General features: G+C 46.6%; 1 protein-coding gene and 1 non-coding gene across 2 annotated transcripts in view; one reads left to right on the forward strand and one right to left on the reverse strand.

Annotated features, from left to right (window-relative positions):
• Positions 1-22,073, reverse strand: part of LOC128722967 (probable G-protein coupled receptor Mth-like 1) — a 132,513-nt gene that overhangs the window by 28,183 nt on the left and 82,257 nt on the right. The window lies entirely within an intron of this gene.
• Trnat-agu (transfer RNA threonine (anticodon AGU)) lies at positions 17,812-17,885 on the forward strand. Its single transcript has one exon. It is a non-coding gene; the product is annotated as a tRNA-Thr (tRNA).

Below are 22,073 nucleotides of genomic sequence, written 5' to 3' on the forward strand. Positions count from 1 at the left end.
CGAGAGAAAGCTGCACTAGCGTCTCCGCTGCTTAAGTAAACGAATTAATTAATTTAAATTCCCCCTTCACGGTGCGCACCACTTGCCGGGAGTATATTTACCCACGAAACAGATTCTCTAATTGTCGCGACATTCTGAGAGCGCGGATCGCGATGAGTGGAATGGTCGGCAGTAACACAGGAAACCAAACTTCCCGCGAGACAGTGTCGCTTTGCGCGTGATGCCGAAGCTCGTGCCCGTAGCACAATTATGGCTCTGTCTGTTGCAGAAGCTATCGAGCGGCTTGAGATGCAGGCGAAAAGAAAACTCCGTCGCTCTTCTTAGCGCAAAACTTCCGCCATGCCACCGGTGGCACCGTTCGGAACTGCAACAGTCGCAGACGGTGTGACCGAGGCGTGCCATGAGCAGGAAGCGACCTATTGGCTAGCACTGCTGAACATTCCCAACTATGTACACGGCATCGCCTGGCATCGAGAGTGCGACCGAGGCCGAGTTTTATCAATTAAAACATTTTAAAATTGTACAAGTTTTAATTAAAAGCGAAAACAGTCACCACGGCATCTTCACGCCAACGAGGACATCGTCAGAAGTGTTGAGGTAGTTTATTTTTCCACTTGGTTCCGGGGAATGTCGGCTGTCGGCGACTTTTCCAGCGCCACGTTGCGCATGCCAGCGAAGGGTTTTATTTCTTCGTGGAAAACTTATCCCTTTGAATGATGGGCACTTGCAACGGTGTGCCTAATGCCAAGCGTTACAGCTCTATACTTTGTCGTGGAACAGAGACAGGTAAGGTTTTGTTAAAATTCGTCCAGTTTCAGACCAATTTTTGAAGTTTTATCGCTTCATAATAAACATATCAAAGATGGTAATAATTCCAAGCAAATGATGCTCCACGTGGTTTCTCTTTCGTAGCTGTAATATGGAATGCATCTACGGCCTACGATCATTGATGACTAAAATCGATGCTATTAAGGGGAAATAAATCATTCGAACCTTCACACCGGTGTACGCTCGGTTGGGCCCACGATGGCAGCTTTATGAGTAGAAATGATCGTAGGATGAAGAATGCGTAGGATCAATGCCATGCGATGCAGCTGGGCGTTTAATCCCAAATGAAGATCGTCTCGTAAGACTGCCTCCTGCTTCTCAGGTCCGTCCGTGCAGCAGCCCTCAAGAGCATCAAATTCCGCGCCGATGTTTTATTGTTCAATTTGTAGCTCTTTGTCAGGGACACATTTGTCAAAACAGAATTAAGAGAAAATATTCGTCCACCGAACGCCGGGCCTTTGGTGCTATCGCTGGACGCATGAAGTTCTCCTTTGAAGATTATAGATTTTAAGAAATCCTATCAAAAATCTCGTCCAACGGTCACTTCCAACAGCGTGTTAGTGAAGTGGACCTCGAAGAACGAGCACAAGTGAGAAAGGTGGAAAGTTCAATAACCGAAAACGAACGAACCGTTAAATCTCATCATTTACGGTCAATTTCGTCCCTAGGGTATCTAGACCTAGGAAGGAAAAGCCACAAAAACTATGTTGCCTCGAAGAAGGTTTCGAAAGGCTCGTTGGTCGCTAACGAAAGGGCATCGTAAGCGAAGAGGCAAAGAGTGAAAGCGTGACGCAAACAGGTAACCAATTCAATGCGACCACCGCCGTCTTGAGACATCTTAGTCGGCGTCGAGAATGAATCGTAATTTGATTAAAAAGTGAAATCAAGAAACCCGCCTCAGGATCTTGGACCGCAAAAAAGAAGTCATAGCTTCGGGAGAGCATATCTAGAATTGAACTGGTCAAGCTTGGTCATCATAACGGAAGCAAATCATGGACCGGTTCCTTTCCATACATCAAAGAGGCTTTCCTTGGCGTACGAGGGTAAAATTGTAAACCTGTCTGTCGATAATACTTGTTGCTGGAAGATCTAATCACAAGAATCTAACAAAGTTTAGCCAGTCATCAGTAGAAACCGTTAGGACAAAGAACACTTTCTCTGTTCCTCAACCTTACGGAGAAGAAAAACTAGACCCGGATTAGCGGCTTGACAAGAGCCGATTGGAATAGAAGAACCACCTTGATATCTATAATCAAACACATCTCTAAACAAAGCAACAATTTCCGAACGGATTCTGTTCGTTGGATTAAGCTGTATCGTTTGAAATTTCGCCCACAGACTCCAGATCGCAGGAATTCCACGCAAACACGATCATTTGCAAAAATACTAAGTCACCGCTTTCGTTTAAATTGGTTTTTGATGATAGGGTTGTACGTTGTTTCTTTCCAAGCCACTTTTGACAAAGGATGTTTTGTATCTGCGCTTTGGCCTTCTCACCAGACAACGTGTTATTAACGAAGATGCTTCAACGATTTGAGTTGAGTTAGAGTTGTCATTTTGCTCACATACTTCCTGGAATCCCGAGAGACTGAACGAAACTTGTTCTTTCTCGGTCCTATTCGTCGCCCTACTGCAGCATATTTCGCTCGGTGCGAATCTTTACGCCTGCTTCCCGGACCGATGCAGACGGCGATGAATTGAGGTTATAAAATGTGACAATAAAATTAAAATTATAGCCCACCATATAAATGTGACCAAAGGATTCTGCCAGCGCGTGATCGCTGGGCGCTGTCCCATTCGTTGGGTTTATCACCCTTTTGCTCATTGTGAATGGGAGGGCTTTCGCTTTCCATTCTCTCGACGAGGAAGGTCAGGGATTTCACAGGCGCAGGGTTTGAATTTTTGCAGTCTACCGGAAGTAATGCTCGTCGAGACAGATAGCGTCGAGAGTTGGCGGAGAGAAAGGTCACGGTTCATTGTGCGGATACATTATGGCCGAGGATCCATAAAACTCTCCCTTCTCTTGGGAACGGACGGTCGTGATGGTTATCATATTTATTATAGGCAAAGTCACTGTTGCTATTTTCTTTCCCGTGATCCAGCATCCAATGCTAAATCACATCCCCGGTGGAAACGGTTAAGCAACTGTTCAATGGAGCGCCCCACGGCACCCAGCAGAAGGACTTATGATGAATGCTTCCTTCATATTTTTTACGCAATTCCGTAGATGAAAGAGAAATGTTCTCCCCCGAATAAAGGAGGAGAAGTTGTAAAAGAGAAATCAAATCAATAACCGTCCACAACTTTGTAAGGCATCCGAGAAAGTGAAAATTTCGGCTTTCTGCCCCGACAGGCAGACATTGCGTCACATATCCGTTATCCATGCGGAGTGCGGTGGCAGAAATATTTGGGACAGCAATCTTTTACAATCTTCGACATTTTTTTTGCAACAAACGGATAAACATATCATGGCGCGACCGAGGATTCCGGACTGTGTCATGAATAAAACATGACCTTTGCGGGTAAAGGCATCTTTCGAATGAATGGTTAGATTTATCTGTTTTTAAGTTGGTTAGCTAACTTCTATTGGGACACAATGCTTCTTGATCTGGATAATTTCATAACACTTCTATATAAAGGAGTACTATTTTAAACCAAAAAACCCGCCTTAGCTTGTACAACGAAAACGTGAGTAAAGAACCAACGTATCGAGAATCGTGTTCTAAAATTGCTTCTCAGCTTGGCCCGAGTCTGTTGGCAAAATGGAAACAATTAGATTATTTGCAAATAATTATCAACACCCGAGAGTGAAATTGCCTTTAATCCAATTAACCACACTACGACGATGAGATGGGAGGGAACCTCCGGCAACTGCTTCTTCGACCGCTGAACCGTTCCCGTCTCATTTGGGGCCTTTCCAATAAGTGCCACCCGAAGCAGCAGCATAAGTGGGCTGCCAGAGTAGGAGCAGGAGTAAATTGCATTCCGACCGGAAATGTACACACACAACCCCCCTTTTACGCCCACCCGGAAGAGAAGGAGTATTCGTTTTACCGATTAACTTTAATGTCTCGATGTGGCTGAACATCGACGTGCGGTCGAGCACCGTAATTATTCGCAAGAAGCATCGCATAGGGTGGCGATCGAAAAGAAAGACAGCACAATAAACCCCGATCAATACGATGCACAAATGATTGAGCGGTGGACAGGGATTTGTACGCCCGTTTTCAAACACCGAGAAGCAGAACAGATTGCCTGCTTTCAGTTTAAATAAGAATTTGATTAATCTAATTTAATTGAATTAAGTTAGCACTCTCACTCTCTCTCTCTCTCACACAAACAACCATTCCACACATGGCGCTCGTTATGATTGATTGTACGAAGAAAGCAGTTGCCCCGTCCAAAATACCACCGACGACCCGAGGAATCGTCGCCTTTCATCGGTGGGGAGTGATGTGACTCAATTTCACAAGGACGACCGTCGTATCGTCACCCCTGTCGGGCAAAAGTGTGCCTCGAATTTGCATCCAAACCGCGAACACGGTCGTCAAACGGCACAAATCTCGGTCGCGTGCCTTCTGCCATCGTACGCTTTGCCACTGTATTGCACCGAGATGGGTGGAAGGCAAATTTCAATTTATTTAAATCACTGCAACACCGGGAGAGTTGGGTGACGAAACCTCCCGCAACGGTGACATGTGTTTTGATTTATTTGACTTCGTTGGAGTTGGTGGAAACCATTTTTAAAGCCTGGAAGCGCAGGTCTCACGGAATCGTGCCAACACAACGTGTGCCAGGGCGTCTCTGGTTTCGGTGATGGTAATTTAATCACCAGCATGCTAATGGGCTGATGGTTAACATTTTGCCAAAGCCTTTTCAAACATGACCCACGCAAACGATCGCAACTTCCTAGCTTTGGTTGGCTTTAAGATCTGCCGCTAGTGCTGAAGAAAGTTCATCCACATCGGTGTCGTTTGTGTGCAAAAAGTGGATCATTCGAAGCGCCCCGCAGTTGGGCCGTGGGTTGGTGTAAATGAATATCTAAACAACAGAGCATCCATTAGCATGCGATACACTCGGTTGCACCCACAGCATCCTAGGGCACGCTCGGTCTGAGCGGGTTCAAAGTACTTAGTCAACTCTTGCACGAACCTCTGGCTCTAACTCGCTTGCCCGCAATTAGCACTGCTTCCACAAATCGAACGAGCACGTCGAAGAAATCGATTCCCAAAGCCACCTCCGCCGGATCGATAATACGTTGTTATTCTCCCCGACTGTAACCATACATCCGGTCGGGTTGGTCCTATGTGCACTCCAACGTGCAACCATCGAGGCAGATCGGATGAAGAGGTTTCACTACACCGAACGTGCGTCTTTATTTACACAAAACTCGATCATAGACAAACCGATGGCTTGGTGGCTGATGCCGGTAGAGAACGACAGGGCAAGACAGGAAGTAAAAATTTAAGCCACGCAACAGTGTTCTGTAAAATTTCCTACATGCTGTCAGAAAACCGGAAAATGGGAGCAAAAAGTTGGTCTTGGCGATAGCTTCGCTCGCAAGTCGACCAAGATCCCATCCTGCATTTGTCTGTGTGACTTCCATGGGGCGAACATATTTGGCATTCCGTCTGCATTATGAGAAAATTTCCCGAAACGAAACGGCGACTGGCGCGGAAATCTTCTGAGCGGTAGTACCGAGGAAAAGTGGCATGCAGCAGACGAGTGCTGGCACAAAGCCCCCACTCCGGAAGTTCCGTGAATGGAAGTTGTAAATTGGTCGACTTTCTCCATGACACTCGCCGGAAGTTTCACCCGACACCGTATGTTCTTGGGATACGATAAAGCCTGTTAGATCAGCACACGTCGGCTGTGAGTCCTATTGTGGGAAGCTTTGGGCTTTTCCTGGCAGTAAGCCAGCCGATTAAAGCGGATCATCTGGAACGGAACTAAGCGGACGTACAAAAGATGCGTCGAGTTTGGGCAAATTTTGACCCGACCCATGACTGGTCGAACAGTGACACACGAATGAATTGAAAGAGTGGACTAATTAGGAGTCGGTAAGATGTTTCCTTTTCCATCTGACAGGCACGTGGTCCTCACGGACGTTCGGGGGGCTTTGCCTCGCATTTGCATACCATTCAGGCGCAAGCGATGGGCATGCGATAGGACGATGGTTTATAGCCGCCGGCGCTTCCGGGGAAAGGATGCCAAACCAAAGGCACGTTTTTCCAAACGATTTGCATATTTTTCTTCCTCAATTTCGTTATCTGACACCACCGAGCACATCCTGCCGACTGGTTTCTGGCTTCTTTAACCGCTTCCTTGATCGTTGTGTCAGTTACGCGGTCTGCATGCGTTTAAGATAAACGTTTGCGCCGGAAAATGTCGTCGTTTCAAACCAAAAAATAGAATAAAATGGTAGATAGTGTAGGAGTGTTAAAACGAAGCGAACACAGTGACTTTAAGCAGAAGACAAGTTTAAATTACGTTCATTCACTTCACTTGATTCTGCAGGTCCAGAAAGAGGGTTTTGCGGTACTCATGTCTTCTCTGAACCATGGTATTTCTTCGGTTCTTCTTTTTTTGAGGGCATTAGTCTAAATTTGACGCCGCTCTCTTTGTGAAGTACACAAACGAACCGAAACTGACTCTCCATTATAGGAAACTATGCGAAACATAAACATTGTAAAGACATAGTTCCACGATATAGTAAATATGAATCTAAGACCTTGGTCTGTGGTGTTATTTTTATCTATAATTATACGTGACGGACTTTGTGTAAAATTCACATTTAGTGTGATGAGACCATTTGAGTGGTAAGTGTGTTTCAATGCATCAGGCTGGATACGATGACTTTGGATTCATATAGGCGTGCGATTAAACACAGATGCGAGTTTGAGACGTGATATTTTCAGTCAGTTTCTCTTTGCCACATCAGGAAAACATTTATGAACATTTTATATATAATATACAAAAATTGCCCCAAACAGCATTAACTTGTTTGAAATGTACGCGCATACATTGTAGATCAAAAGAACACATTATATCATGCCTCGAAGAAAATCCACGCGATAAAAGGAAAACGGCAAAGCGTGAAACGTGGCATGGTAGGGAATTCAGGTATGTAGCTTCGGGCAGACAAACAGCCAAACAGCGACATCAAACGCATGATGATGGATGATGAAAATTGTTCCACGTCGGCGAGAGCACTCATGACACATCAGCGCAGACTAGCACTAGCGGGCGAGAAGAATGTCATACCCCATATTGATCTTTCCACTGCTGAAATACAAGCGAATATGCACACGGAAGCGTGGCCTTGTCGCTGCTGTTTGCTATCACAGCACGACACAGTGGCTGCCAAACGGGGCCAAATTGAAAAATCTAATTATGATAAAGTCAACTCGCTGGGAAAGCTTTCGCTCACGCGGATATGCCATGTGCGGATAGCTGAAGAGATGTTCTTCCGGAACCAGTGGGTTCTGACATCCGTCCGAAAAATGTTACCCTTTCAGGATACGCGCCGCGAAAGTACAGCTCTCTCCTAGAGGAGATTGAAAATTGGGTTTGATGTTGGATTATGATCTCACTAGCTGACGTGTTCGCGTTCTGCAGTGCGATGACCATTTTGGGAGCACACGTGTGACAGGGTCGATGAACGCGAACAGAGCAAACCGTGCCCATTCGACGGATCCCTTCCGACAGCGTATCACTTCGGCTATCACTAATCAAACATCGCTCGACCAGCGTGGCATCAACGCTCACTTCTGGTGAGTTAATTCTGCTTCCCATCAATCAAGCATACCCCAGAAATAAGCCATAGATCAGTTTCGGGGTGAAACTTTGTCCAGGTTCGTGTTGCTGGCAAGAATCCTCGTAAAACCCACTGATACTGATGATAAGATCCTCGGTCGATCCAACGCAGAAACGACAGAATCAAGCCCCTTAAAACGGACAAGGCGATAACCTAAAATAAAATGCTTCATAACACAAGGCTCCCTCGCAGGGATCGTCAGCACCAGCGCTAACGAAGAGGAAGAAGAGAACTAAGGTGAGATATACGAAAAGCCCGCAGGCGTACGGGCACGTGGAGCTCTCGATATGTGTTGCGCATTCCGGTTGTTGCACCGCGTGTCTGCTGGGACGGGGCGAAGATCTGTTCAGTGAACTCAAAAACCGTTAAAAACTTACTCACGGTCCCGCAACGCGACATGGCCACTGACTTTACTTCACGCGAGCGCGACTCCGGGTGGGGATGTGCGCTTTGTTTGCTCGGTACGGTTGCTTACTTGCGTATGCGCCGGCAAACAGTCGATCACTTCCCTAACCTATATTCGGAAGCGAGCTGATCGTAACGAAACCGAATAGAATGAGGCCCGTTCGATTAAGCGGTGCGTGACGGCGATAATGCATAGCGAATTTAAACATATCGGTAGATTTGGGTTTTTTGTTCCCCCGCAGAGAAAGCATGTTCTGGGAAACAGAACTGTTCTTGAAAATTGAAGTTCCGTTTCTCCTTAACATGCTGTGAAGCTCTCCAAAAACTCACCTGTAACGAAAGAAAGATGATGAAAAACATCAGCAAAAGTACGTCGAAATGTTACTGCTACGTTGCAAATAACAATCATCTCCAAAAAACGGGAAAAATCGAACACAATCTCTCATACGTACAACGTATCAGATGTCTTTGTTTGTTTAATTTATGCTTTTTCTAGTCAAACGCCAATATTACCCACACCGGGATCTCGCTTCTGTACGTCAGTACTACGCCCCATTAGCATGCTCAAATCACGCGGACACAAGCAACCGTTTAAGATAATAATCCGTGAAAATTCACCTAAAACGGAGGGATTCATTCGTACCGCTGAAACCCGATTCGACGTGCAGACGACGTGCGTCCAGCGGAACCCGGAAGGGCACGGATGCTTTTATCAAATTTCATTTGCACGGCAAACAGAGAGCAGCAGTGCAGGTTCTATTGCCAACCCTCGGGTTCATTCACTTCACACGAGTGGAGATCTCTCGCACACCGAGGACAGCTGGCACGCCCTGCATACGCCCGATCGACACCCAAAACCAACAAACTTTATGAAATCCATTAGAACAATGTAATTTATGCAAATTGAATTTGATTGCTTTCAAAAACCGTTCTGCCAAACGATGATGACGGTGATGATGACAGGCGTGCTTGTCAGGTCGTGCTGCTTTTAGGGGAAACCAGGCGCCAATTGAGGGAGCTGGGGCGTTTGGTGAGTCGGTCAGCATCACAAATCTGGACCACAATGCGATTGTCCTGAGGGAGAAGTTCGGAAGAATGTGAGAAAAAAGAACACCCAATACCAGACAGGAGTGGTTCTCAGTCCTGGGTGCATCCGAACAGGGGACGTTTCGGTGCGATTTGCCAAAAATGTGTCACTTCCATCACACCGTTTGTCATTTGCAGTCAAAGACGAGAGCTGTATCATCAGCTCGTTAGGCGGAAATACTCCTAACATGAACTTCCGTGCGCTGTTCCCAGGTCGGTGTGAAAAACAAGAAAAAATGGAGCACTTTTTAGGGACGGTTTTTTTTGCTAAATGGTGTCGCGATTGCATACACACACAACCACAGCTGGGCTACACCGAGCGGAATGCAATTATAGCACCGGCGTCTGTGTCAGCGCCCGGAAAGGATTACCAACGACCGGAAAAGCTGTTGTGTCGAGCACACGACAACTCCCCGATTGGCTATTATCATAATTGAGTGGAATTATCAAGCAGACGGCACACGCACCAGCTTTGATACGAATCTCGCACACCAGGGCAAACATTTTCCGATGTCCTGGTTCTCTTTGGGAATTGTGAATCCTAATTTTTCCGTAGGGAGTCTGACTGTCGGAAACATCATTTCGACTACGGTGGGGCGAGTCAACTCAAAACAAGCTGACACAGTGGGACATGTTGCGGGTTTAGCTAAAATTTCCACGTCTCCTTCCCATTCCGTTGCAAAAAAATCGGTGTTCTTCTCCAATGAACGGTGTGAAAATTCTAGACTCAAACCGGTAACATGAGCGTAACCATGATGACGTGCTGTTGCGATTACGTTGCGGATTAAAAACTTTTACACTCACATTCGAGACTGTTGTCAATATCCTTAACGCAGAGAAGTCCTTAGCATGGTCAACCGTTACAGTTTCCCATGGCCACAAATCGGTCTCTGTTGTTACATGGCGCACAATGTTGATGTACAACTTTCTAAATGTGGTTAGAACTTTGTGGGTCAGTTTCGGTTTGCTCACCCAATGGGAAAGCATCAGGAACAGCATCAGGTGGCTGATGGCGATACATTTCAGGTATTTTTTTTTACTACCGCGATTCGAAAATAGTCCGCAACGACTGTTCGTTAGTACACACAAGCGAACGGATCCTTACAAAGCAGGGGAACGATTGCTGTGGAATAGAGCATTCTACTTTCCGTCCACCAGAAAACCAAAACGAATTGATATTCGGTAGAGGCGAGCTGACGCGTTGAGAAATGAAGCGGAAATACGATAAAGCTACCATTATTCATCCGCCTTGCTGGATGCGGATGGATCGCGTAAATGCAACAGCACCGCCGAGCAAAACAAGACAAGCTAATGTTGAGAAGATTAAATGGGCCACATAAATTATGTCCAATCGACCACTGAGAAATGCACGGCCGGATTCAGCCGCACGAAGAATGATTTGCTTACGATGTTTTATTTACCCTCGGGTTAGGAGTGGCGTATTTCGAAATGCATAGTTGGACTTTCTTTCCAAACAATGTAAATTGCGCGCACTAAATGCGCACTCCTGGAAGTCATTCCATTTTGCACGTTCAAACTATTTCACCAAATGATGATTGTGGCCATCATCCGACACCTTCTCAACTATTTTTTCCCGTCACTAGAAAATCATAGACAAACGTAAAACGCTCCTGTCCTCTTAAGCGGTACCGTTAGCGTAAGGTGACCGCGAGAATGATGATTTTCCTGGAACATTTCGACACCTTTCACAACACTATCCATCTCCATTGCTCTGTCACCAGCAAAACGAGACAGCTATTTTGAGGTAAAGCAAAACATTACACGTCCTATGATGCTCGTGTTGAAAAAAGACACACGAACAGCATAGACCTAAAGAAATTGGTGTCATTATTCCGTTTTTGTCCCATTACGGTAGCGGCTCGTCTAGCTCTCGACCTAGGAAAGGTAATTATTTTCACATAGTTTTGTGACACCGCCGCTCAAAGTCCCGCGACCCGCTTTGACCGATGTCTTTCCGTTTCCGCCAAGCATGTAGCTGAAGGCTCTTTACAGAATGTGCCGAGTTTAGAAGCTCATCCGGCACACGAGACCTGAGGTCTTTTGTCTCGAATTTTCATTTCACGTTCTTGTGAGAAGCATGGGATCGTGATTTAGGACTCCGTCTGTGTTCAAACCGTCGTCTTCCGCGGAAAAGTTGATTGAGTGCGATAAAAACGTTCGTTTTGCGCAAGCAAAGGTGCACAAGTTATGTTTGCTTCCTGTCACATCAATTGCTGTTGCTAAAGTGGCCTTCCTAATGCGTCTGTACACCGTCGTTTGCCTCGTTAGAGGTATCATGGCCTTTGAATCTCTGGCTCGGTTAATAAATGTACCTTCGCAAAGAAAGGAAGTCACCCATTCAAGCCCTTCTGATCAGGTTGATTGTTTTTATTTATTCAGCCTGGTTCAGCCTGGCCCTTCCAACATGTTTCTTAGATTCGGCGACTCTAACGTTTCGAATATTGTTTGTGTCAATCACAACACATAGATAAATGAAAGAAAAATGAGAACCTTTCTCTCAGCTTTTGATAATGAGAGCATGCTGTCGTGCTGTCGTTAGATGGCCAATAGCATTTTCCGCCAGCGATAAGATGAGAAAAACGGGATTACACGCGAAACGGTCTCATGAAACAGTTCCATAAGAACGAAAACCAGTTTCCTGTCAGGCGCACGTACTGCAACGGACAGTGATATATTGCACTTTCGATGCTGCTTCGGGGAACGGCTCGATGAAGGGTTTCCTGCTTAAAATAAGACACTCTCGTCCCAAAAAATTGTACCTTCGCCATAGCCATGCATGACGTCCGGGTCGCGCTTGGAACACCCGCGGAAAACACGAAAGATAACGAGATAATGAGAGGGCATCCGTCATAAAACGGGTTATTAATGCCTTTGGGATGAAAAGTGAAACGTGCGATCATTGGCCCAATCGATCGTTTGGGAGGTGCTCGCTCACGAGGCATCCTACCGAGGGCACAGTATGCTACCATTAGCCTAAAAGCACGGCTGCTTCGGAGGTCAATGATGGGCCATTTAACTTTTTCAATCGTTGACTCGATTGCTCGTGTGAAGACCGAAGAAATTTGATTGTTTTTTTCGATTTGGACTCCAAGCGACACTACTTCTCTCTTTCTCTCTCAATGCCTTCCTTTGGTTAGGCTCTTTTTCAGACCCCAATTCTCCATTCACCAACGTTCGCATGGTGTGAAAAGCTCATCAAATCTGTCGTCCTGCAGCCTTCCAACGTCTCGCATTTCGACTGCATTAGCATAAACATATTAACCCACGACAATTTCAGAGCGCATTCGCTTTCCACTCTCGCAGGCTAATGACGAAGTTTTATAACCCAGAGATGCACGGCCGAAGTATTAATGCCATAACGTAGTTTGCGTCACTGTCTTTCGAATGCAACAAGGCGTTGACGCATCACGCATAGAGCGGTGTCCTCTTGATGGTAACGATCTCCTCGGACCAAACTGTCAGAGTGCTAGTGTCACATTTCGACGTCCATTTCCGGATGAAGAGTTGACGCTATATTGCTTTCTCTTGGCATTGCAAACGCAGCTGACGAGAAGTGAAGGCGTGAGGAAAGCGCCCGGGGTAGCCTACCTTCCAGGCGCAGCTAGTGCGTGCATCCCTGTTACCCTGGCAGTGTTGCCAATCCGACAGCTGAAGCGTTGATGCCTCAGGACAATGTGCGTTTTTGTGTACTTTTTTGTGGAGTTCTTCTCGTCGGTTCGCAACCGGACTCATGACTACGTTCCAGGCTCGACAGCTCTGGAACACCCGAAGGACACGTAATTCGTTCCATCCATGCTACGTTACGGTCGACCGAATGCGAATCTCATCATCTGTCACCGATGCCGAGCTCCGAGCGCCGGAGACCGGAAGTACCACATAAGGAAGAGCTGGAATAGCATTCGTTTCATTGAGTTTTTTTCCGCATTCTTTTTTGGTCACTCTCGAGCTGAGCCTTTGGAAAAGTCCACGCATTGTTTGATTATCCTGGCACAGCGATGTGCCAACGCATTGTTCGAGAGCAGTTTTTGTTCGTTTTATATCGCTTGTAAAATGTAGCTCTGTTCACCAAAAGGCTTCGGCTTCTTTATCCGTCGCCTGGCTCTGTATCTCGTTGAGTACTCAACATGTTGGCTTTTGGCAAACAGTTTGTCTGTCCCGTTCTCTGTTCGAACACCTTTCAGCCACCATATAGCCACTGCTATTCAAACCTTCCAGCACAACACCATCCGGTGATTACGGCTTACATGCCAGCTGCCACAAAATTCTCTGTCAACTGAGAGAGCTCCGAAATTTGTATCATTCCTGACCTGTGAAGCACAATCCCTTGCACTCGCAAAAGTGTCCAATTGTACATGTGACAATATTACAACGCATGCAACACACTTAAAGCTCGGATTATTGGTGTTCGATTGTTATTCGACCGGTCATGGTACGATGGTGCGATTTCCTAGGGTCCTGGTTTCGCATCCAGCTTCTCGTATTTCGTACAATCTGCCCATCGCCATCGCCCTGTAGCGTGAACTTGTGACACCTTTTCGGAACAACACGTTTATTGATCCTGTCATTCACGTAATGAATGGAAGCACCGATTTTCGTATCAAATTTCCTCACGCCCTTGTCCGAGCGCACAACCGAGAAGAAATTGATTTGACACACCGTTTTACGTTTGCGCCAACGAGCCGTCGTGTTTGATTGTTGCTCTGAGTTGCCGAGGAATGGTCTGCTCGTAGGCATGGTATCTAAAATGTGTAGTTCGATTTGGAGGCAACACCACCATTCGCAAACCCAGAACCGGAAATTGCCCAAGCGTTTAACCATGGTTGATCGGTTTCTGATTACAGTTTGCCGATACACGCAGTTGTGATTATTTAGATGACACATTTAGATTACCGTTTGGATTGGATTCCACTTGCTATCCGAGAGGATGAACTCATCAAACTGCTTCGGACGTTTAATTCCCACCAAGATCATACATCAGGCCCACTTCCAGAGTCCCTTTCTATTTACAAAATACACTCAGGCTGGAAAAAGAGGCTAGGACAATCAAACGAATACAGCCGATAATCGGTTTTCAAATGCGTAATTCCATTGCAAACGTAACGCTAAATGATTTAATGTAAATATTGTGCTATTTTGATCAACACTCACGCCGAAGCCCACGAATAAACAGCGACAATAAAAAAGGAACGGCACATATGCGAAATAAATCGCTTTTCAAAGCAAGCCAGCTCCTCCCGGCCACACAGCAAATAAAGACGAAACCACATGAAACAAACAATCGCACTCGCAAGTGCACATCGCAGCACGTCGAAGCTCCAAAACGAACATCCCACTCCACGCTGCGGGACGTTTCCGAGGCCAGTGGTTCGAAATGAAATTTCCGCACGAAAAATCAATTATTCAAAACTACAAAACTGGCCAAATATTTCAATTCCGGGTCGCCTACACGCGCGCCGCGTGGTCGCTAGTTATTTTGCGTTTGCGAGTGCGCAAACACTCGGTACCCGGCCTACTGCGCCTCGAAACACTGGCAGATGCAAACACTTCAAAAGACTGCGCTGGTTTCGCCGGAATAAGCCCCGGGATCATCCACAGTGCTTCGTTTGGGGTGATAAAGGGCGTATTTCGGTGCACCGGTTACCAAAAGGCGGTTCGGGCGGTAAGAGCGTGGAAATGGCGCAAATTGGGGGAAATTGTTTCAAGGCACGCAACCGAGCTGCACATCATTGCGTGGGATTATTGTGCGCGCATCTCCGTTTTGGTCCAGGAGTAGGCATTTGCATTCACGGCACGGGGCAACTGCTCGAAATGGATGCGCGGATCGAGCTGAGAACGTATGGCTTTAGGTGCAATTTAATTACAGCTGAAACGGAATTGTAGATCAACGAACACGCTGTAAATTATTGAAAAATATGGCCTTCAAAATATGGCGAATTGAACTGCAAAAAAGCAAAGCAAAACATTCTCGAGTGCTCTCGATGAAGTGAATTTTCGTTCGAGCAAATACAATGCACTTTATAAACTCCTCTCCGATTGCATCATCATCGTCACCAGGAGGTCCATGAACCGACCAATACCCGCAGAAGACGAAAACAATAGCAAAAACAAAAAAAAAAAGGAACTTGTCCACCTTCGTCGTGGTCAAGTTCAAATCCTTGCCAATTCCCTTAATTCTCCGACAGTCTGCCGTCTACTCGCATCCTTCCCACCCAGAGAGGATTCTCGTGTCGGAACCGGATTATTAACTCGAACCACCTCGGACAATATTCGATTCGTCGTCTCCATCTCCGCTGCTAATGATTATGTCATTAAGCGAAGAACCGCCGGAGCCGCTTTTACCAATTCCTGAACTCGACTCCCACGAAGGAGCGACCCCAAAATGGGCCGTCCTCCGACGGCACGAGGGCGGTCGATGCTGAATTAAATTACTTTCGCATGATTTCCGTCTGAAGCTGAGTTCGTTCTTGCTGGTGGGGATTTGGAGTTTGGCGTTCGGTCTTTGCTGCGTCTTCCGAGCTGATGGCTGGAGCTCTAGCTTCTTTCCACGATTCGAAACCCGACCCGCTGCTGGCGACGAGGACAAGGAATTAAATTTCATTCAGCGCTGACGTTGGCTTGCATCATGCCGAAGGAAATGCAAATTCCAAACCCACAAAGGAGAGCATTTTTTGCCGCCTATTCAATCGTGAGCGTGGTGCATTAAGCTTCTTTCATTCATGGTTCCTTTATGTTTGCTCAATGGTGGGAAATTTTCTAGACAGATGAGTTTGTTTGGCGTAAGGCAAAAATATGATCCGGGTGGGTAAGAAAACGTGACTTTAAAACCCCGAGATAAAAATAATAATCCACAGCTTATCATCGCTGTTTATGTTGGATCAATGTGATCGATGAGGATAGGAATTTTCCTTTTTTAGTCATTTTACGACGAAAGCAAGCATCCTATAAATGTGTATTTACTTACCGTCATCGTGATGAGTATCGTAAGCCAAATATTATGCGCCAGTTTATGGGAAATGAAGCGAATGCACTTTGGGCTAATTACACGGTCCTATCTCACTGATGGTGTGCGATCAATTATGGAGGAGCTGAAGCATCTATTTTCAGCTGGGATTCCACCCCACCAACAAGCCGCTCGGTGTTCGGTAAATCAAAGCAAATTTCAGCCGCTTATCGTTAAAGGACAATTTGATCCATCATTTCATCATCAATCACGTTGGCACGTTTGATCCAGGTTCCGGCATAGCCCCACCACGAGCCGTCCTCGAAACCGGACATGAAAGCACACCCGACACACACAGGGATAGTTCGTATTTGCTATCAATATCATGCTGCGAGCCGTGTGTGTATGGCTTCATGGTACCTGGTTCGAAATTTTCTCTCTGCCTCAAGCGTAGCTGCAACGTTTAATAAACACTGCCCGGACGGAGGAATCAAATCGACGCAATGTGCTTCCGGTACCATCATTGAAGTGTCATTAGTTATCCTTTGCTACTCGACAAAAAGCGACCGGCATAATCGTGCAGGCCGGAAGGATACTTTTCTGCCAATTCAGCATAATTAATCGCTTTCCATCGCCCGACCCGAGTGCCAGCAAGCAACGAGTGTCGCCTGATTGGTCACCATTTTTTGCAACTATACCTAGGAAAGTGTTTTTTCCCTTCTCACAAGCATCCCGAAAATTCAGGAGCAAAAACATGCACTCAATGCAAATCCTTTGATCGAAGCGAGTTTAACTCTCTCGTTGCACAAACAAGCACATACGTGACAAGAAGAGGCGAATGAGGCCACGGCAATGAAAAAAAGGAAGCCGGAGAAAGCAAAACAACGAATTGCAAAAGTGAGCCAATAAATTTGCAACGATCAAAATTGAACAAATAAGCATTGCCGCACCAGGGAGCCTAGCGTACTGGCGGATTCGAGGCATTCGCGATGTTTAATGCAGACAACGGCGTGCATGTGCACACGTTGAAAGGGTTCAGGTTCATGTGGTGGAGCTTGATATGACCCCTCAGCCAGACACGGCTACAAAAGCACACCATCAAGCGACCGTGGTCGTGGGTAAACTTTTCATCAACAAAAAAAATCCTCTCACCCACGAACTTAACATGCTCAACTTCGTTAAACGTTCGAAAAATCATATGGCAGAGAAAAATGCGCTGCATTTTTTGCCTCTTTCCACTCGTTTACTCTAATGAAAACGACAAAAACACACTTCCTGCCTTCCTACTGAGCGCACGCGTATCGAACGTGCCTGCAAACAACGTTGCGATCTGAGCTATAAATTTCCGGATAAATCATGTGAAAATATGAAAATGAATCATTCGTCCCTTCTCGCGGCGCCTAAAATCCTTACCTACCGTGACTAGCCGCAATAGCGGCAAGCCGTGCAGAGGACAAACGACACTGCGTCGGAAGGAAATCCGACCGACATCCTGCCTGCTGTGCAAAAGGGACCAAACCGTGCCGTGTGCAGTACAGCGAAGGGCACCACAAAATTGGATAAAGGTACAGTAGCGATAAATATTGAATGCTACTATAGGTTCCGCAAGAAGTTGTGTGATACATTGGTAATAGTTCTAAATCCACCCAGAGATGGAATGTTTGCAAGTCTTACAGTCACATTTCAAAGCGTAAAATATCTCCTCATACGCAACGGCGCCGTGGCTTAGTTGGTTAAAGCGCCTGTCTAGTAAACAGGAGATCGTGAGTTCGAATCTCGCCGGAGCCTAGAAAATCCTTAACATAAAATTAAGAGATTTCCTCAAATAAAATTTTTTCAGGGGTAAGTCACTTAAAAAGTAGAAGCAAGTTTCTTCATTATATTGTGAGATAGAGATGCTCGTTTCTTGTTGTTATTGAAATGAGACGGAAGAAGCTGCAATGAAGATCTATAAATGAACTGAAGGCGCGTTGATCGGCAGCACGACGAAGGTTTTTTGTGTGAAACAACACTAAGAATATCTTTTACTCATGAACCTCTCGAGCTGTATATAGCCGAGCCGAAAAGATGGATTAACAAAATTATTTATCACCGCGTCAAGAAGCGCGTGAGCTCAGCGCTGGCGTACGCGAAAACAGTACACAAACTCTCCGTTCTAGTGTGGATTTACTTCACGACACACCCGCTGATGCCAACTCGCGTGTGGGTGGTGTATGCCAAGGCGCGTAGGCGTTACGTGCTCCGGCATGTTCTGCGTGGGGACGCCTGCTGGAATAGAGCATTGTAGTGTGGTCTTTGCGCCTGTTTGCCATCAACTGTGCTGGCATCGAAGAGTTAGAAGAAGAAGCGCTATGGGCAGGAGGTAACGACTTCTATTCGTTTTATCATCGCGCCACGTCGCTTGTGTTTCTCGCATCAACTGAGCCAAATAGAGGAAACAATGAAGAACATGTCACTACGACGTTGCGAATCGGTCGTTTTTCACGCTAACGACGACAACGCTACCGAGCGTGTGGCACGCATGGCGAGTGCGAATTCAATTAGAACTAAACTCTAACTGTGGACACATGGTTTTTCCTGCTTTTTTGTAAACTACAACCAGCGGAAGATAAATCTTCGGACCGTTCTTTTGAACCGGCGTTGCTCTTCTGTCAAGTGGACCTGCATATGAAACGCTAAAACCCAACCGCGTACCACGTGCTTCAGTTCCAATTAAATTTTTAACTTTGCTTCTTCCGAGCTGAATATCAGTACGGAAAGAGTTTCGTGCAAATTACTCTCTCTCTCTCTCCGCAGCACGCGGGGCAAGCGGGATTAATTAGGATTTCTCGACGAGACGGCACACGTCGGGATGGAGCCATAAGCGCGAGTATGAGTAATAAAAATGGCCCTCCCGATTACAGCAGTCCGGAAGTGCACGAAGGGTCAAAGATGGCGTCAGAGAACGCGAGTGCTCGACGCTCGAATGAAAATGAACCCGGCCGTGTAACTATAATTAGTGATATCCTCATCAGCGAAATGGTGACCTGAACGATGACGTTCTCGCGTCGTATGGCCATTTGGACTCGCTTCTGGTTTTTTTTTTCAAACAGCTTCCCTCTTTCACCACCAAACACCATCTGCCAGGGCTAATGTTCGGGTGAAAAGTCGAAAAATTGCCGCTGTTCTGCGATTCTACGCCCACCAAGCAAACAAGCGCCTGCAATCCACGCATGTGCTCGCGAAGAGACGTCAAACCTGCAGACCACGACGGAAAGCAGTCGAAACGAAAAATGTGCAACGGTCGTGTTGTTTTTTTTTCCTTTCGCTGGCCGTTTCGGCATGTGCAGTAAATTATTCGGACGCTTGTTCTGTCTCCCCGGTTCCGTACTAAATTAATTTCATTCATTAATTTCAATGAACATCAATGCTTGCCCTGTGCGCCCGGTGGGAAAGCGCTTTTCGGGATGGCGAACTCAAACCGGGAGCGGGTTTTCGAATCGCAAGCATAAGACATCGCACCGCTAATTCCAAGAACAGGCGCTGGCACTGACCAATGATCACAATGAGAGGAAATTTAACCAACTACCCACTAAGCTCGAGCCCATCATCAGAAGAAAAGATCGCCTACTTCCGGTCCTTTGTGACTCGGATTGCGAGCGTTTCGTGGCGGGAAACTAATTGAACCTGTGCTCCATCAAAGGCCGTTTAAGCACGCCAAAGACGGTTAAACCATCAGTGGGAGGATCACGCACAGAATGTTTGCGTAGGGCATAAATTTGAGATTCGTTCTCGAGATAACGCTTGCCGCACGGACTGGCTGTTTCTAATTACGAATTAATTAAGATAATTTGAGTTTTTTATGAGAAATCCCGGAATGGAAAGGATGCTCATATGATTCGCAAATCAACTTATTCGCTTCCTTCCACCATTGGGTTCTTTTCATATTTGCATATGTTTCAAATGAAGCAGAGAACCTGTACGATACTGAGAGAGTATTGTACGATCCACCGCAATAGCAAGGTGATCAAATCTCCTACAGAAAAATTGCGATATTAATCGAAATCAATTGGCAAATTATGATTGCACGATCGAGGCATCATTTCGTTCTACGTTTCCTCGCCATTCGCGTTCACTTTCACTTGCTGCACCAGTTTGCCAAACTGTACTATCATTTATCAAACCTTCCAACCTGGCACGTACTGATCCGGTTCCACCAACGCGAGTGCAACATGGCGGTACTTTCACTGGCTCAGTTCTTTCCCTTTCGACGGAATCGTCAGATATCAGCTCATCCGTCGTCGTCATCGTCATCTCAGTAGACAGGCCGATTCCTGAGGCGAGTAGAACAGGTCGAACATGACCACTACCAATCACAGCCTTCGCTAGTCGTCACTCTGTACCGGGTGCCGGATGTGATGGCGATGGCTTTGGACCAGCGTACCGGACGCGAACGGCATTTCCCGCGGGCCAGCGTCTGGGAGACGATTGACGTGAACCTCGACGGACCTCATTCGGTCGGTCGTAAATCGTGTTCCATTCCTCCTCGAGCTGCATCTTCCGTCATCAGGCACCGTTGGCTCAAACGGCAGGCCATCATTAATCTCCCGGACGCAGCGGAAAAGGCGAAAGTGAAACCGCCTCACCTTGACAGCAGTGGCCAGCGAGCGGTTGATGCAAAAATGCATCTCATCTCCGCGAGAGGGCGCTCGCGCGATGTCGCGTTTTTGGCAAGGCCACTCTCGATCTTCAAGAAGAAAATGCGAAGTGACCCGCGAGCATCGAGCAGAGATGCATCACACCATAAAGACATTCACTGGCCTTTACAAATAGCCTAACCGGATTGCCTCATGATAGCCGTACACCATTACAGCTTCGACGACAGTTGAATACCGCGGGCAAGGTGCGTTCGATGCACAATTGCACTTCCACCATAGCTGGAGGGTGCCGAGAAGCTGTGCATAATGTGCGATGAGCCCGTGCATAAGCTAGACGAGGCATCGAGAAAAAGAAATCACTTACCTGCGAGAAGGAATGAAAGAAGAGAAAGAGAGAGAGAAAGAAACGAACAAACTGTTATTATTATGATGAATAGGCAAATAAATGCTACTGGATCGGTGGGGTTGGAATGCAGCAAGGAGCAAAGGGTGGAAAAAGGCACAGTCGTGCAAACGTATTGCAATCCGTAAATGCATCCTCAAAGGGCGAGCACCGTTGGTCACCGCCATTCTGATGACTGAGGGCGCAGGGAAGCGAATTTTTAAGTGAAAGTTCCCGTTAGCAGCGACACCACGAACACAGGAGATCGCTAGCTATCCTGGGTCATTGATTTCCATGTTCGATCCCGAAGGAGAAAGCGGAAAACGCACCAAGCAGAGGAAAAATAAAACGGGCGGGACAAAAATTACACAGTCGTGTCAAAACCTTTTCCATGTCAATATTTATGGCCGGTCGCTTGCAGGGCGTAGGGAACTCGACCCACGACCGTCACTGGTGAAGGTGTTTGAGCGATTGAGAAGAGAGAGAGAGAGAGAGAGAAAGAGCAAAAACCGATCATCTGCTCCATCCGGCTGCGTTGGGATCAGTTTTCCAGCCAAAGGGTAGACGTCTCTGGGCGGTTTTTCAAAACCATCCTGCCCTGCCTTCTGTCCACCACCCGCCCCTCTTCGACCGGCCTGTTGTCGCAGCCATCAATCACCGAATGGTTAAGCGCATGCGGCATAAATAATCTCGTATCATATGCGCATTTCTAATAACGGCGGCATCGTCACAGAGGTGCGTTGACGCACAACGCAGGTATGCACAGGTCCGGCAAAGGGAGATCCTATTTCTCACACTCGTCCCGTCGGTGTCGGGACAAAAATCTGGCCCCATAACTCTATTCCCGGGTCTGGTGATCGGCTGATTTATGCGGCTTCAAAACGCGACGAGACTGCCAGAGATAAGCCTTAAATCTTCAATTCCACAATAATCGAACGTGTGGAGGTTTGCACCATC

The sequence above is a fragment of the Anopheles nili genome, chromosome 3, assembly GCF_943737925.1.
Source record: "Anopheles nili chromosome 3, idAnoNiliSN_F5_01, whole genome shotgun sequence".
Lineage (NCBI taxonomy): Eukaryota > Metazoa > Arthropoda > Insecta > Diptera > Culicidae > Anopheles > Anopheles nili.